Below are 18908 nucleotides of genomic sequence, written 5' to 3' on the forward strand. Positions count from 1 at the left end.
TAAGCAGCTGCTCTCCCTCCGCCTTTGAAAACCCAGATGCTGGTACTTCCCGCTCTAGTACAGATGTATGTATGCTAATGGTCAGACATTTTGGAAGCATGTCTGTTGACTTGGTTTCTCTGTGTTTTCTCTGAAGTTCAGGGTGCTGACTTTTTCCCCTTAACTAACTGAATGATCCATGTACTTGATTAAAGTGATTGTTAACCCCTCAAAAGTTGCCTTTCCTTTTAGAAAAGCAAATCAGAGAACCTGTGGAAGCAGACCCCACATAGGTATGTTGGTGTGCTTACTGATACAACACATCACATATGAATATAAGAAAGATCCAAAGCAAAATGTAATGGGATGATGGCCTCGCCCCACAGAGATATTGCCATGGAGATGTAGCGAGTGTCTTGCTGCCCACTGATGGAAAACAACATGCTGAGTCATCTTATCCATCCAATTACTTACAATTTAGCTTTCATTCAGTGGTAGGAGATGTGGAAGAGGGAAAGGTTCAACCCTCTGTATCCATCATTAACTATAATAGAAATCTATTTCTTTAAATTCTTGTGTTCCTATATTATTTGACACTGCTATTAAAGTTCATGGTCATTTACAATGATTTAAGTCTAAGCCAGAAAGTATATGGCTTAAGATTCAAAGAGGGGAAAGTCACGAAAAAGTGTAGGTTTTTCCTCACCAAAGGCCTTGGTCAGGGAGAATTGATTAGAACGAGAATTTCTGCACTGTAAGTAGTCTTTGAGATATCCACACTTTGAACCTCCTTTTAACCCAGAGAGTGATTTAATAAGGACATGAGACAGTAACTGGAGGAGGTGGAGGTTGGTATGTTTGTTCAGATATTCACAGATCCTGCCAAGAACACCTATCCATCCTTCACCTAGCTCAGGTTGAAAGTAGAGTTCTAAAATTGTGAAGTCTATAAGTGTAAGGTCAGACTATATATATCTGGACTGCTGTTCTCAGCTATTGATTCCATAATCAGAAAATACATTTTCAAATCAAGAGCATCCAGAGGAGTATGATCAGGATGGACAGTAGTAAGGAACCATTCTATATGAAGATCATTTGAAGAAAAGGAGAGATTTAAGGAGAACAAGGCAATTGTCTTCAAGTATTTGAGGAGCCATCTGGTGATAAAGAAATTAGAATTGGTTTTTGTTCTCTCCAGTGGACAGAATTAGGAGAAATGGGTCAAAGTCACACAGCAACTGCTTTTTGTAAATCATTTTAAGGGAGACTTTTATAGTAAAGATATCACAAAATAAAATAGGCTTCTGTGGTGGATAGTGAGCTTCCCCTTACTGGAATCTTCAAGTAGAGTCTTACTGATGACCCCTCATCAGGGATACTTACTCAGATATGAGTTGGAGTACTTGATTTCCACATCTGGTTATCTATGATTCTAGTGGACTGAGAATACAAGAGGGCTTGATAAGGGCCTATTGAATCCCAAGTCATCAGCCAACCCACATCTATTATACAGCAGGAATATAGCCCAAGTGGGAAGCCCAAGCGGGAATCAGAAAAAGCATGAATAATTCAAGAGGTAGTCCAGCTTCTGGGATCTTAACTCCACTGAACATCCTAAGACTCACTGACCACTAATTTGAGGTCTAAAATGATCTTTGGGATTCAGGGAACAGAAGCTAAGCCAGGCTCCACTTAACAATTTTCGCTTTTCTTAGGGCATTTATTACCACTAAAAACCTCAAATGGAAAACCAGCATTCTGATCCTTGGGATTGCCTGTAGCTATGTTCACTAAGGTACTGTGAAGTTAGAGAAGGCTTACTTTAGGGACCTTTAGGTCACTAACTTGCTCCTCTTTCTCATTACCTTTTCCTCACCCCTATCTTCTGTAGTTTCCCAGTCTATATTGCTTCTCTTTTAGAAAGCTAGTGCCTTTCAATTTCTTCTTCCTTTTTGAATCTTATTCTCAGTAAGTATTAGATGTCAGTCATTTACGTTATGTTTCCTCCCCCTATATATTCAAACTTAATCCTTAAATTCAGGATGAGAGGCTTTGTCTCATATTAAAGGATTTTCTATAATCTGAGAACTGGAAGGGAGTTATTTCCTGAGAGCAACACAATATAGGGAAAGAACACTGAACTTGAGAGTGAGAAGAACTGGGTTTGAAACGTGGCCTACACACTGACTGAATGGTGAAAGGCAAGTCACTAAATCTGATGGAGCCTTTGTTTTCTCTTCTGTCAGAATAAGACTAATAATACTTCTATTGCCTAGCTCCTGGGCCCTTGAATAAAATGAAGTATAAGCTTCCATGAATCATGGTAAATGGAAAAGAGTACTGACCTTTGAGTTATGGGACTGAATTGCAAAATCTGGTCCTTCTAATCCCTAGTTGTTTCACCTTGGGCAAGTCACTTAACTACTCTATTATTTATGTTCCTCCTTTATAAAACAAGGGATTTGGATTAGGTGACTTGTAATGCTAATTCCAGCTCTATTGAGCAAAAGAAAATTTAGATTCCAGGATTGGTAGGTGGAGTAGACCATCCTCAGAACTAGGAGCTCATAATAGGCATTCATATTCCACAGCAGCCTAGATTTAGAGGCAGAATGAACTTTACAAGTCCTCCTGACTCCTCTTCTACGCTACTAGAGCTTTCATCTGTTTGAACTCCTGTATGAAGGAACTCTCAGCTCCAAAGGACTAGAGAGTGAACCAACCTAAATCCAAATCTAATCATTTTCCTCACCTATGCTACATGTCAGCAAATATGACAAAGGTTTCACTCTGGCTTCCTACATTCATTGCTAGAAGGGCAATTCCCCTACCCTCAGTGGAACAGTGGAGCTAAGCTACACACAGACAGTAGATTTCCAGAAACTCTAGTTCTGGCTCAAAAGAAAAGCAAAAGATTTTTCTTTTCTTCTTTTTTTAAGCCCATTGTGTCTCTTCCATCATACATCATTGTGCATTTTCAAGTTCAGGGTCAAAGCTTTGAATCAGAGGGCACCAGCAGTTCATTTGTAAAGCTCTCTCCTCTCAAGCTCAGGGCTGCAGCATTCCTGCCTGAAGCAACTATCTGATTGGCCAGGGTTTGGTAACCTTGCTCTTGGCTAACACAGATCTGTGGGCAAACAGAGGTCATCCCAGATTTTCTAAAAGGGAAACATGCCATATGTGAATACTATATTAAAAAAAAATAACTGTGGTTTCACTTAATAATTTCAAGCAAAAGTTTACAGTCAACATAAAAAAGGTCCTAGAACAGCAAAATGCAAATACCTATTATTAATGTGTCAGAGTGAAACTACACATACAGAACTAGCATGAGAGCTGCTTCTAAACATGTTCACATTGCCCACTCACTGTTATACCCGTAACACACCTTCATAATTCACTTTTCTAACAGGGGTCTTGAGTGATGTCAAGGAACCTAAGATTTATAAATGTAGAAAGCAATCCATATTCTCTCATTGTTAACCAGTTTAGTAGAAGAATGGGACTCCCCAACTTTAATTGTTAGGCAATATGAACTATTCCCACATCTGTGGACCAGGAACTAACCCAATCTGCTCGGATCTTTGGGTCCCGATAACAAAGTTTCTATATCTGCAACACTAACCTCACAGTACAAAGATAAAGTTATACAGAAAGAGAGCCCTCAACGGCACATGAGCCGTTGTAATGAGCACATGTACTATTAAGGGCAAAGAAATATAAAACTAGAAAAAGTCAAACTACCAAATATACTTGGGATAAGCCCTAATTATTAACACAATAGGGCATAAAACTATCAAAATGATTTCTACGTAATGAACAATAAATTATTATCAAGTTTAAGCACTCAACTCTTTGTGAAAAGATAAATGCACAATATTACCCAGAGAGCCATCTGTTTACCTTTGTCTAACACAAAGTATTCTAGGTTCTACTACCCAACTTGAATATTTGCTAATTCTTCAGCCTGTTGGAAAAGAAGAGAAGAAGAAGGAATATTCAAGAGCAAAAGATCACATACCCTTAGGTACTTATGACTTCCTCTTGGCATGCAAGGTCACATTCTTTTAGTCAGATGAGTGCGTGTGTGTTCATCCTTTGGTGCCGAAGAAGACCATGCCATCAGAGAAATGATAACATGACTTGCACTTGACTTTGTTTTCCAGCCTCACTTCTCCTCCAGAGTCATTTGAATCCAGTGACCAGATATTCATCAGGATGACTGGAGATGACCCAGGATGAGGCAATTGGGGTTAAGTGACTTGCCCAAGGTCACACAGCTAGAGAATGTCAAGTGTCTGAGGTGAGATTAGAACTCAGGTCCTCCTGACTCTTGCACCACCTAACTGCCTAACTTCAGATACTTCTAAATTGGTTGCTCCTATCCCCCTCCCGAGAAAGACAATGTTTAGCCATATTGTATGCTTGCAAGCAAAAGGGATGACCTGGAAAAAAGGAGAATCTGAGCCCAGATGATAAAAAAATCATCTTTCTCGGTCTAGTCTGACTGGCATTTTGAGGACTTTAGTACTGAATTGCCATTTTAAAAATGTTTTCTTTTTACTAGTATTTTATTTACATTTTTCATTGTATGGCAACATGGAAACTCCTCCTGCTGAAGCTGTTACCACTCTGTCCTCTTTGATTTCCATGTTGAGACAATAAACTTCCCCATTCAGTACTTTGGGCTGGGCAGCCACATCTGAGGGGACCTTCTTGCTCAAACACAGATGGAGTTATTTCTAGAATTAACTGAAGGTCAGACATAATTAGAATTTTCAAATGTGATCTGCCACATTGAGGCTTTAATATTTTTAAACTAAATTTTCTAAATAGTCTGTCAAGATGCTCATTTATTTCACAATTACCCAGGACCAAACTGAATAAAGCAGATAAGAGGTCAACTGGCTACTGACAACAGAGCCATGGCTGGGCTTGAGTGAGATTCTCCTAAAGTCAGGCTCTCACTCTGTTTGTGCCAGTGTTCAATCTCTCTACATAAAAGCAGTCAATTTGAAAGAGTGAAGGACTAGGGAATCAGGAAGCCATTTTATATCAGAAAGTCACCCCCTGAAACCTATGACACATAAAAGTGAAAATACTTGTTGCAGGAACTAGATGAGGAAGAGATTTCCCTTACCCTGAAAACATCTTTGAGTTCTGATCATTAAACATGACAATGACAAGGAGATCTGAAGATGGGGAGACTTATGTTTGTTCCCACTTGTGGGTACCACATACTCAGCTGTAATACTCTGTCCTCTTCCATCTATGGAAATATCCATCAGTCAGTCAATCAGCATGCATATATTAAGTGCTTATTGTGTGTCAAGCATTGAAATAAAATCCAAGTCATGGACCACCTGTTTCATGGAGCTTTTCTTTACTAATCAAATGAGAGTATTTGTAAAAAAACACTTTGCCCAATGTCTGGAAGATAGCAGACACTATATAAATTGCTTATTCCCTTTCATAATTACATTAATTCACATTTCTTACATAATAATGCTTTGCTAAGGTCTTTTAACAAAATATCTTTGAAGCTACCTCTCCAGGTAAAATTAGTACCTAATATTATTGATTAGTACTATAATATTATAATGGCATTAAATGTATCATATCATATCATATTATATATTGCATGCTATTTATAATATAATTAATACTAATCTGTACTAATGTTTTTGTTTCCATTTTTCAAGGGAGGAAACCTACTCACAGAGGTTATTATCTATGATCATCTCAATAACTAAAAGATATGATTTCAACACAGATGTATTGATTTCAAGTTTAACACTCCCCTTTGTCCCCTTCTCAATCAAACTAATTTATTAATTAGCAACTTATTAAACACCTAGAAAGTGTAAGACACTGTGATAAATGTTGTTGGGGATATAAAGAAATGTAAAGCAGGCCTTCTGTGAAAAGAATTTACAGTTGTCCTGAAAAGAAAAAACAATATCTCTTATACATATGAACATGTGCACCTACCTTGTATACACATGGACAAATAGATAAAATTACAAAATATTGTATGACTCATCTCAACTCAACCATTCGGTTAAAGTAAAATTTTAGTAAGTATTTAGTCTACACTGGACATTGGTCTAAATGTTGTTGGGAAAACACCATTTTAGAATTCTTTGTTTTAGTAGCATTTTATTTTTTCCCAATTATCAGTCAAGACAAAGTTAACATTCATTTTTCATTTATTTGAATTCCAAATTTTTCTCCCTTCCTCCTCCCCCGCTTTTGACAAAGTGGTAGTCAATTTGATATAGATTATACATGTGAAATATGTATATCATGTAAAATATATATATTAGTCACAATTGTGAAAGAAGAAACAGATCAAAAGGAAAAGAAAATGAGAAAGAATAAAGTAAATGAAAAAATGTATGTTTCAGTCTACATTTCAAGTCCATCAGTTCTTTATCTGGATGTGGACTGAATTTTCCTTTGTGAATTCTTTGTACTTCTCTGGAATAATTGTGAGAAGAGTTGTCATTCATTGTTGATCATCACACAATGTTGCTGATGCTGTGTACAATGTTTTTTTCTAGTTCTACTCATTTACTCTACTTAGTTCATACAAGTCTTTCCAGATTTTTCTGAAATGTGCCTGTTCATCATTTCTTATTGCACAATAGTATTCCATTACATTCACATACCACAGCTTATTCAATCATTCCTCAATTCATGGACATTCCATCAAATTCCATTATTTTGTTACCGTATAAAGTGATGTTATAAATTTTTTTGCACATATAGGTCGTTCTCCCTTTTTTATGATCTCTTTGAGATATACATCTAGAATTGCTATTGTTGGATCAAAGCGTAAGCATAGTTTTATAACCCTTTGGGTATATTGTTCTCCAGAAGGATTGGATAAATTCACAACTCCACCAACAGTACATTAATATCCCAATTTTCCCATATCTTCTCTAATATTTATCGTTTTTTTTTTATCGTATTAGACAATCCAATAGATATGAGGTGGTGCTTCAGGGTTTCTTAATTTGAATTTTTCTAATCAAAAGTTATTTAGAGCACTTCTTCATATGCTTAGAGATATCTTTTATTTCTTAATCTTAAAACTGCTTGTTTATATTCTTAGGCGATTTATCAATTGGGGAATAGCTTGCATTTTTATAGATTTGACTCAGTTCTCTATATATTTGAGACATGAGACCTTTATTAGAACCACTTGCTATAAGATTGTTTCCCAGCTTTCTGCTTTCCTTTTAATCTTGGTTGCATTGGTTTTGTTTTTGCAAAGGCTTTTTATTTTATTTTACTACAATCAAGATTATCTATTTTATACTTCATTATGTTCTCTATCTCTAGCTTGATCATGAATTCTTCCCTTCTCCATAGATCTGACAGGCAGACTATTCCTTGACTCTTTCCTTTCACCCTTTCCCTCTTCAACTGTATTTTACTTCTGTCTACCTCCTCCCCTGGTCTGCCCTCTCTTCTGCCAGTCCATCCCCTCCTCCCATACTTGATTATCTCCCCTCTTACTTTTCTGTCAGGCAAGACAAATCTTTATATTCAACTGACTGTGTATATTATTTCCTCTATGAGCCAATACTGATGAGAGTAAAGTTCAAGCGATGCCCATGACCCACACTTCTATCTTCCTCTCCACTGTAATAGGTTTCTGCTTCTCCTCATGTGAAAGAATTTACCCAATTTTACCTTTCCCTTCTTTCTTTACCCAATATACTTTTCTTTTTAATCCCTTCTCTTTATTTTTATTATTCCCTATCATTGTTCCCTATATAAAATAATATTTTATTATTCACCTTATACTCGTACTCTCTGTCTACATATATTTCTTCTAGCTGTACTATTAGTAATACAATTTTTAAGAATTTCATGTATCATCTTCTCATGAAGAAATGTGAACAGTTCAGTTCCATTGTATCCCTTGTAAACTTTTTAGGACCTCTTGGCTATTGATATAGGAAATCTTTTTGTTCAAATCTAGCCTTCTGTTTAAAAAAAGCTTAGAATCCTATTTCATTGAATGACCATATTTTTCCTTGAAGTAGTATGCTTAATTTCACTGGGTAGGTGGTTCTTGGTTGTGGTCCTACCTCCTTTGCTTTCCAGAATATCATGTTACATGACTTCTGATCTTTTAATGTTGTAGCTGCTAAGTCCTGTGTAATCTGATTGTGGCTCTCTGATTTTGAATTAATTTTTTGGACACTTGAAGTATTTTTTCCTTGATACTCCTGAATTTGGTTATAATGTTCCTTGGAGTTTTTTATTTTGCCATCACTTTCTTTTTTACCCTCTGGTTTCAGGATATCAGGACAATTTTCCATAATAATTTCTTGGAATATGCTGCATCCAGATCCTCCCGTTAATTATATCTTTTAGTCCAATGATTCTGATATTGTCTCTTCTGGATCTATTTTCCAGGTGAGTTGTTATTCCAGTGAGGTGTTTTACATTTACTTCTCTTTTTTTTTCATTCTTTTGAATTTGTTTGATTGATTCTTGATGTTTCATAGAGTCATTAGCTTCCACTTGCCCAAGTCTAACTTTGTAGGGGTTGTTGTCTTCAGTTAGTTTTTTTATTTCCCTTTCCTTTTGGCCATTTCTATTCTTCAAGCAGGTGTTTTCTTTTTCCAAGCTGTTGATTCTTTTGTTTTTTAAACAATTGTTCTTGTATGTCTCATTTGTTTCCCTATTTTCCTTCTGCCTCTCATATGATTTTTAAGCTCATTTTTGAGCTTTTCCATGAGTTCTTTCTGGGCTTGAGATCACTTTGTTTTGGGGGGAGAGGGAGGGGGAGTTTTGCCCATAGGTGTTTTCACATTGTTGTCCTCTTCCAGTTTTGTATCTTGATCTTCCCTGTCATCGTAGTAACTTTGTAGGATCAGAAACTATTTTGGTCTTTTCTCTTTTCTTTTATATTTGAGTTCTGATCCAGGGACGGGAAGAGTACTGTCTCAGGCTTCTTGTGCCAGGGGCTGCAAGGCATGGTTGTTTACTGCATGCTTCACAGATGCTTCCCTAAGGCCCCTGGGGGACCTTCATTTCTGGTGTTGTGCTGAGGGGTGGGGTAAGGGTAACTGGAGACACTAGAGGCCATAAGGGTCTATCAGCTTACCTGGTTCCAGGGTACTAGGGCTGGTGTCTGATATTTGCTAGGCTGATGAAATGTTTTTGCATTTCCACAGGGGCTGCATGCTGAAGCATGCATCAGTCTGACAGCTGCCTATTTGTCTGGGGCTATACTGAAGCAAGTAGGGGATCCCACTGTTGGCATTTACTTGCTCCACAACACTGGGATTCAGGATCTTCTGCTGGTTTGCTGAGGTCAGGCTAGCTACTGGCTTGTTGGGATGCCTCCTGTTCTGTATTGCCCACCCCTTTTACCTGAGAGAGACTCTTCCAAATATCTTTGGCTAAAAGATTGTCTCTCCCAATCTTTTTGCTCATTCTGCTCTTTTAGGATTTATTTTAGGGCACGTTTTTATGTTTTTTTGGAGATGAATATGGGAGAGTTATGGTAATTTATTTCTTCCTCAGACATCTTGGCTTCTAGATGCCATTGAGAAGAGGTCTTTAGGGAAGATGGTCATTTTCCCCCCATAAATCAATCAACACTTAAAAAAAAATTAGTGTCTTCTTTTTTGTTTGATTTTTAATTTATGGAATAGAACAAGCATTTCCATAAATATAGTCCAATTAAAAAAAGATGATTCTACATGAAATTTTAAATCTATTATGTACAATGTGCTAATCTTATTAAATATGTAATAAAGTCATGTAAATTTCTTCCTTTTCCTCTCTCATCCCCTACTGAGAGATGTCTACCATTAGACACAAATGTGTGTGTGTGTGTGTGTGTGTGTGTGTGTGTGTATGCAAAATTATTATCTGGATGGAGACAGTATCTTTCTTCATATGCCCTTTACAGTTAAGTTGGGTATTTATAATAGTCAAAATGATTTATTTACTCAAAGTTCTTAAAACAATATTCCTATTACTGTATACAATGTTCTCTAGTTTCTGCTCATTTCACTCATTATTTTATGCAAGTCTATCCATGTTTTTTTTCTAAAAATCATCAAACTCATTATTTCTTATAGAACAACAGTATTTTATCACAATCACATACCACAGCTTCTTCAGTCATTCCCCATGTGATGGGCATCCCTATAATTTCTAATTCTTTGCCACCACAAAGAGAGCTGTTATAAATATCTTAGAACATATAGATTCTTTTCCTTTTTCCCTAATCATCTTTGGAATCAGTCCTAATAGTGGTATTCTTGGGTCAGAGAATATAGGCAGTTTAATAATTTGGGGGGCATAATTCCATACTGATCTCCAAAATAGTTGGATCAATTCACAACTCCATCAACAATGATATAGTCATTTAAGGCTCGAAATTAGTTGGATAAACAATTGATACTTTAGGATCTTAGGGAGATCACTTCAAAGGATCCTCTATTAAGGAAATGCAGTTTTAGCCAAGATTTGAATCACAAGTCACATTGATATAGATGGGGTAAGCAGGTAGGAGGGTATTCAAGTTGGAGGAGATGACATAGGCAATAGCACAAAGACATATATATACAAAAAACGGTTAAGCAATAGTCAGACTGATGATGACTCTAGTTGGAAGGCTACAGAATTTGGACTTTCTTTTGTAGACAGAGGGAAACACTAATATTTTTTGAGCAAGCAGTGATGAAATAGGATTGATTAGAGGGAGAAGATATTGTGGAAAATATGACCGGATGGATGGTAATACTGAAAGTACCTGAAGCTTAGTAGAGGAGAGAAGAAATGAAGAGATGGATAAGTAGATCTTTAAAAAGCAAGAACTGACAAGACTTTCAAGTTTCAGTTCAACTCAGTTTCTACGTAACACACTATGATAGGTATCGTCCTAAAGGAACGCAATGTACTGTAGTAAAAGAGAGGTGACAAAAACGCAAATAAATATAAGTCAGAATGTGATAAACGCTATAGGTTAAGTAGAAGAAAGACATGGGATTAAGAAAAAGGAAGAAATGCATGGAACTGGGGAACTGGGAAAGATTTGGGAAAGTAGGTATCTGTCCTAGACTTCAAAGAATGATCCATGGTACTAGAACCCCCAAGACTGTGGGCTCACATGGATTGGGTCTGATTTCTGTTCTGAGCCCAGAGAATCATTTTCTCTTTAGCTAATTTCCCCAAACCAGGATTTACCTTACAGACATTTCCAGGTACAGTGTTGCTCTAATCTAGGTTTCCACAAATGCGGAATAGGATTAATAGGTAACAGGAGTCCCCATATTCTATACAAGTATTCAAGGTACAACAAATGCATATTGCATGTGAGACCACCCTTATTTCACCTCCAAAAATGAATAAGATGATAAAGATGCATAGGAGCTTCCAAACAGGTACTAAAAACATCTAATGCACTCACTTCGATTTGTAAACTTTCCTTAAGGCAACTTTTTTACATACCAGAGAAATTCTTCTCTCCCACAGAGTCCCTAGAAGGCAGAGGTTTCTGAACAAGCAGCCCCCTTCCCATCAGAATGACACTGCCTGAGTAACTCACTATAATAGCATGAAGGTAACACAGTTCCATTTTCTTGCCATCAATGACACTGCTTTAAGCCTTGTTGTGGCTGTGGCTACAGGAAGAATAACTGCATATGAGAGAGAGACAGAGAGAGAGAGACAGAGAGAGACAGAGAGAGAGAGACAGAGAGAGAGACAGAGAAACAGAGACAGATACAGAGAGACAGATAGAGACAGAGAAAGATAGAGACTGAGACGGATATAGACAGAAACAAAGACTGACAGAGAGAGAGAGACAGAAACAGAGACAGAAACAGAGACAGAGATAGAGGAGACAGAGACAGAGACAGAGAGAGAACACAGGCAATCTTCTTTTTCCAAATGGAAAAAAAATGCTCACATGCTCATTAAATTCCACTTCTTTCTTTAGAAGATCAAACTTTTCATCTTGGAGCCACACTCAAGGTTCATGCTGACCAAGAAATCTTCCCTTTGTTGTTAGTATATCACTACATCAAGAATTCCCCTTCTCTTGTTTGAATAAGTTCAGTTCCAAGACTCTTAAACTTTGGGTTACCCATGAGTAAACTCCAAAGCTAGCACTACCCAGGAAATCCCCCATCTTTATTTGGAAGGCTAGATTCAAGTACCATATGTCTAGGAGATTAAAATCTTTCCTTTTCAATAGAGGTAAATAAGGTTCAAGAATACACCTGTAAACTCCTATCTTAGGTAGAATAGGCAAACAGGAGGAAGAATACAAACATGAGAGGTCCTGAAGGTTTGTGAAAGAAGTAATGCCATAATCAGGACTATGTGTTTATTCAGAAGTCACCTTCCTATATGCTTTGTCAGGAACTCTATCGTTGCTTGTCTACCATCATCTCTTGAGCTGGTAAAGTCCACTATAGTGTTACCAGTCTCTGATCTGTGCTCATAAGCTAAGAGGGAGCACATTCAATTTACATACTATTCTGACCCAAGGTCATCATTCACAGTTCCTGGTGGAGAAAGGGGAAGACTACACCCAAGCAGAGGAAACTGCTTTCCCAACTTCTGTAATACCAACCCCAGAATACAAGTGTTCTCTGTTGCACTCTGATCTGTCCTCTGGATGGGTGTGTGGGGGGAGGAATGGTATAAAAGAATGAGGGAAATAATTTCAACTCTCTTTTAGATATCATCCCCAGTGAAAGTATACTTGAACAACACAGTCTACTATCTTAAGAGTACCAACCTGTCAATCACCTGGAAGCAGCCCTAGTTATTCATTGAAAACTAGTCAGGAGCACTCCATTGTCTTCATAATAGGTGTCCAACAGAGATACCTGAAAAGTTCATGAAATTGGGAGAGATTATATATTGTGATCTTCAGGAAACCCTCCAGTCACCATCTTCTCCAACCCAGCTCCCCGTGACCTATGAGTAAAATCTTGTCAAGAAAAGAAGTGGAAGCTGACATTGTATGTGCAGGAAATACCATGAGGAATAAAATAAAGATGGAAAGTCCTAAAGATTTGTGAACAAGGAAGCAGAGTGGTTAGAATTATGTATTCAACTTGACAGTGATATTTTTAGAATGGAAGCAGGGAGATCAATAAAGAGGCTTGATAGCTGATTGGGGTGGTGGTAAAAGGGAGGGAGTGAAGTGCTGACAAAGAAACGGGAGTAAGATTAGACAAGTTTCAGGACTGAGTGTCTGAAAGAATAGTGCTATAATAAATACCCTTGGAGAAATATTGATTGATAAATGGTGACCAGGATAGATTGAGCTAGGACTAGGGTGGGAAAGGCAGATAGTCACTGAATATGTAGGAAGATACAATAAGAGACGCTTTTACATATTTTTAAATGTACATATTTTTGTATCCCTAGTGCTTAGCACAGCATCTAGCACTTAGAAAATGTTTGAGGAATTGTTGTTGATTGATTGATACCAGAAATTTCCATTCTTCAGGACACAAGTATGTATACAGGAAGTAGTTGTGTTGCAGGTATTTCAATGAAGGTTCAAAATCTTCAGTGGACAATGACTCAGAAGGTACATGGATACCCTTTGAGGCTTTGCTTGAAGATTAATGGTAAGTGACTTGCCCAGGGTCCTACAGTTAGTAAGTATCTGAGATCACATTTGAACTCAGGTTATCCTGACTCCAGGGCCAGTGCTTATCTACCAAACCACATAGCTGCGCTACTTGTAGATGTTTTTAAGTCGTTGTTTCTTTTTGTGTTTGTCTTTGAGTTTCCTGTCACCATGGTAGCTCTCTCTGGTCAGATTATTTTTTTATTACTCTTTCTGCCAGCCTCCTTCTGGACTTTGAACTTTTTGTTAGTGCTAGTTTTTGCTCACTTCTGGGGTGGGGTGTGCTTGTGAATTTTTATGTCCTTCTGCTGCTTTCACAGCTTATTCTGCCAATGAAACTTCCAAGTTTCATTGTTTCCAAAGTGGTATGATCTGGGGAGAGTCTTTCTCACTGCCCTCCTGTTCTGAGTTCTTCATGTCCTTGACTAAGATTTCCATGTCTTGACTTATATGTGGTTGAATTTTGGAAGAATGTTGTTAGGCTTCATCATCATTAGTCTTTCTGAAGGTTCAGAGTAACTGTATTTTTGGATCCCCTTTGGTCTAGCTCTCCTGCCCTGGTTATCAGAACTAAAGGTTAGAAATGATCCCCAGACTACTTTTAGTCACAGAGTAACACAACCATGTTTTCGGAAATTGGTCCTTGTTTAACACATAGTTAAGGTCCTTCCCACTTGGAATCGGTCCTCTCTGCCTTAGAACTGTGACCTTGAATTGAGTAATCAGAAACAGAGCAGGCAGATGTGTCACATGCTCTCAAGGTAAGCCCAGGTATCCCCTGGCATCCTTTTTAGCTTTTAGCCCAAGTGCTTCCTGCCCTGGTATTCAGTCTCAACCTCCTAGTCTTCCCTGTATGCTAGAATGTTTTTCATGGCTGCCACCACACTGTGCTCATATACAGTCCTTGCTCCAGTATCTGCAGAAGTCTCCTTGTGTCTTACTAAGTTGCCCTGGACTAGAAAAACAAAATGATTTGTTATGCCTTTTTAAATTTTGCTTCATGATAAAAATTCAATTTGGTATGTTGCCTAGTTTTGGGTGTGTTATTTATTTATTTTTATGGAGGAGGTGTGCTGGATGAACTAGGCAAAAATACTTATTCTCACTCTACCAACTTGATTCCACCTCTGTGCCTTGAGGATATACAAATGCTTTGTCATTATTCTTGTCCAGAAAACTAGTTTGCCCAATGAATGTTGGACTTAAGAGTCAGAAAGAACTGAGTATAAATTCTGATTCAGACATTTTCTCAATGTACCCTTATTAGTGTAATCCTGATGAAATTATTTAACCTCTATTGGCCTCAGTTTACTTAACTGCAAAATAGGAATAACAAGAGAAACTCCTTCACCAGGCTATCATGAGGATCAAATGAGATCATATATGTAAAATGTTTTCCAAGACTCAAAGTGCTTTATAAATGCTACTAGCATTGCTGTTGCTAGTAAGTTCTGTCTCTAAATAGTTATGGGAGCTATGGGAGCTGGAAGTCAATAGTATGAAGTGCTAAATTTTAGACATATTGAGTTGAAAATGATAGTAGGATGTCCAAGAAAACTGTCCAAGGGACATAAGGAAATATAGAACTCAATCTAGGGAGAAAAGATTTCAGAGCTATCACAATTTAGTATTTAATTGTAGACTTCTGTGTATTATTCTCAAATTATACCATATTTGCTAGATTTGCCTCCTGAACTAATATTGCAAATTCCTTAAAGGAAGGAATGGTTTCTCACATTTTTATACCTCCCATGATATCTAGTCTAGGACTGAGGAACAGTAGATGTGTGGTAAATGTGTACTAGCTGATTGATTATTTTCAACTTTATGCTCCTAGAGGTCAGAGGACAACTTGTGTTTCTGAGCTCCCTGCAGCATCAGATTTTGTTGTAGAAGTATAAGAGATACATGTTATTGTTTTACTGGTCAGTATCCCTAAATTTTCAGTAATAGTTTAAATTAGACTTGGAAATAAATATAACAATTTGATCCCCTTACCATTTTACTTTGTTGTTGCTTTTTACCCAGCCTTCCTTGTCTCTATTTAACCTACAGGATTTCATAATGGCTCATTGAAAAGAATGATGGATTTGGAGTCTAAAAATCTGACTTTGAATTCTGGCTCTGCAACTTAGTCATTTGTATGACTTTGGGATCTAAACATTTTAAAAATTTAATATATTAGGGCCTCAGTTTCCTAATCTGTAAAATGAGGTTGGACTAGAAAATATCTTGAGAGGCTAAGAGTCTCTCCAGCTCAGGTTCTGTCTAGCTGAGATTCTATCTGGTCTGCTTGTATTCACAAGCGGTATAAATGCTTAGACTCCTTAAGGGTCAACCCAATATGGTGAATCTTTAAAAAACGTTGTTTTTCTTTGGTTTAAAGAAGTCTTGAGTCAAATTCATTTGAGCAGGACTCAGCATGTCAGTATTTCAGGGTCCCCAGCACCCCTAAACCTGAAGATTTTGGTTCCCTGACCGAGAAGAACTGCTAATCTCAAGTTCTGCCAAGACTGGAAAAAGTCTTTGTTGAATTCATTCGAGTAGGACCCAGTGTGTTGGTATTTCGAGGTACCCAGCACCCCTAAACCTCAACAGAGCCACTCCCTGGTACCCTGTCCTCCAATCTTCTCAAGACTTGGAACGACAGGAAAGCCTGTGTGCTGGCAGTGCTCCCACTTTCTCCACCTGTCTAGTCAAGCCTTGAGAAAAACAGAGGCTGAAGAGTACAAGCCATCAACTTCCAGATGACTGCTCAGGCTACATACCCCTTGAAAAGGACCCATCAAAGCAGGGACATCTCTATGCCCCTTGCCAGCAGGAAGCCATTTCAGAAGCTGAGACCTTCATCCTTTACCCCAAAAGAATCTGGGTCCAATGTGTTTGAGGGGGGAATGATGGGGTTCAGACTCTGGAAACCTCCCTGAACTCCCCTTGAATCTCCCCACCTGGCCTTTGATACTCAAATTTGTAGATAGTTTCCCTCTGAATTCTATGACTTAACCTGGCCTTTCATACTCAAATCTGTTGCCCTTGGCCTAATTTGGCCTTTCATTGTCTGTTACCTCTGGATTGCCCTACCTACCTCTCACCCAAGCCCTCTATTGTTTGATATCTCCTGATTGCCTCCAACTGTTTCCCTGGATTACATCACTAGTTACTCCAGTCTCATCAAGACCCTCCTTAGACCTTCCTCCCAGACCACTAGACCACCTCTAGATCTTTCTCACAGACTTTCTTCATATAAGTTCCATCTAGCCTCCATGAAGGTGTTCAGATTCAATCCAGTTCAGACTCTGATAGCTGAGATTCTATCTGGCCTACTTGTATTCACAAGTGTTACGAATGCTTAGGCTCCTTAAGTCAGCCCAATATGGTGAATCTTTAATAAACTTTGGGGTTTTTTCGGTTAAAAAAAGAAAAAAAAATATCTTGGAAATCTTTGAGATAAAAATAAAGATTTTTATAGAAAAGAAAAATATATCTACCTTGTCAAAGATCTAAGAGCATATATAAATAAAATCAGTGAGGTCACTGAACTTGGAGACAAATAATTTGTTGTCAGTCCTGCTTCTGCCAATTAGGAGCTATGTGACCTTCCTTGAACTTCAACTTCCTCATTGGTAAAAAAAAAAAAAAAAAAAAAATTAAAATAGAAGACTTCCATGGAGAGAGGTAAGATGGCTAAGGAGAAGAAGCCCTCAGCTGACATCTCTCAACATTCCCCTCAAAACAACTTAAAATAATTCTTCAAATAGAATTCTGGAGTGACAGAAGCATTGAAAGGTCAGGGTGAGATATTCTCCCAGACCAAGACAACTACAGGGTTTGGAAAGAGAGAACTGTGATACAGGAGCGGAGACAAGCTCAGAAGACATGTGGCTATAACACCAGTGGTGGCTAGGTGGTGGTGACATAAGCAGTAACAACTTTGGTGCTCTCAAACTAGAAATGGTAGGGAGGTCTGGAAACTGGTTAAAAAGATATTATAGGGGACATCCATGCTAGAACTGGACATAGGGCTGAAGTAGCTTGACAATTCCATTGCCTATACTCATTTGTAGGTCAAAGTTCAAGGATGGAGAGGAATACTTTCATTCAAACAAAAGCATGATTAATATCTCTTTCAGATTCAAGGGAAGAGGAACCCTGAAGAGCAGTATTGGTTACCATCTCAAGGGATCTATACACTTTTTGACTAAAGTCCAAATAACAGAGCAGAAGATCAGTGAATACACCTCTCCCTAGTCCCCACCACCTTGGAAGCACCAAAAACTTCCAAACCCTGAGTAACTCTGAAAACAATAGTGCAGGAAAAATATACTTGAAGCTTGGGGTAGTGTCTTTCCTCCCACAAACCAAATAGAGTTCAAATTAACACAAATCCAAAGTCAAGAAATAGGCTGGAGAAATGAGTAAATAACAATAACAATAACAAAAAAGAAAATGACAGCAAAAATCTGCTATGCTGGGAGGGAAGATCAAAACACAAAATCAGAAGAAAACAATAGTTTAAAAGCAGCTACAAGCAAAATCTTAAAGAAAAATAGAATTTGGATACAGGCCTAATGATAATTCCTAGAAGAGACAAAAATTATTTTCAAAATTAAATAAATGGTAGAGGAAAGATAACTTTAAAAAATGAGGGTGAGGGAGGAAAGTTTTGAAAAATCAGTGAACAGATTAGTAAGAAAAGGCACAAAAATTAATGATGAAAACAATACTTTTAAAAACAGAACTGACCAAATAGAAAAAGAGGTACAAAATTTCAGTGATAAAACTAACCCCTATGAAAAGTCATATTGGCCAAATAGAAAAAAAAAAACAAAACACATGCTCATTTAAGAAAATTATTCCTTAAAAATGAGAAATGGAAAAATAGACTTCATGAGACCTCAAGAAACAATAAAACAAAGTCAAAAGAATGAAAAAATAGAAGTAAATGTGAAGCATCTCATAGGATAAACAACTGACTTGCACAATAGATCTAGGCAATTTCAGATAATTTAATTATAATTTAAGAATCATTGGACTACCTAAAAGCTATTATTAAAGAAAACCTAAATATCATATTTCAAGAAATTTCCCCAATATCCTGGAACTTGAGGGCAAAATAGAAATTGAAAGACTATCATCTATAAACATTTATTAAGCACTTATAAGGTGCCAGACACTGTGCTAACTACTATACTACATAGTATAGTGGGCACTTTGAAACAGGAAGAATTTGGCATTTTGGTTTCATACAACAAGAGTACCAAACGAATTTTAAAGATCAAATAGTCCAATGCTCTCATTT

Source organism: Notamacropus eugenii, chromosome 5 (assembly GCF_028372415.1).
Source record: "Notamacropus eugenii isolate mMacEug1 chromosome 5, mMacEug1.pri_v2, whole genome shotgun sequence".
Classification (NCBI taxonomy): domain Eukaryota; kingdom Metazoa; phylum Chordata; class Mammalia; order Diprotodontia; family Macropodidae; genus Notamacropus; species Notamacropus eugenii.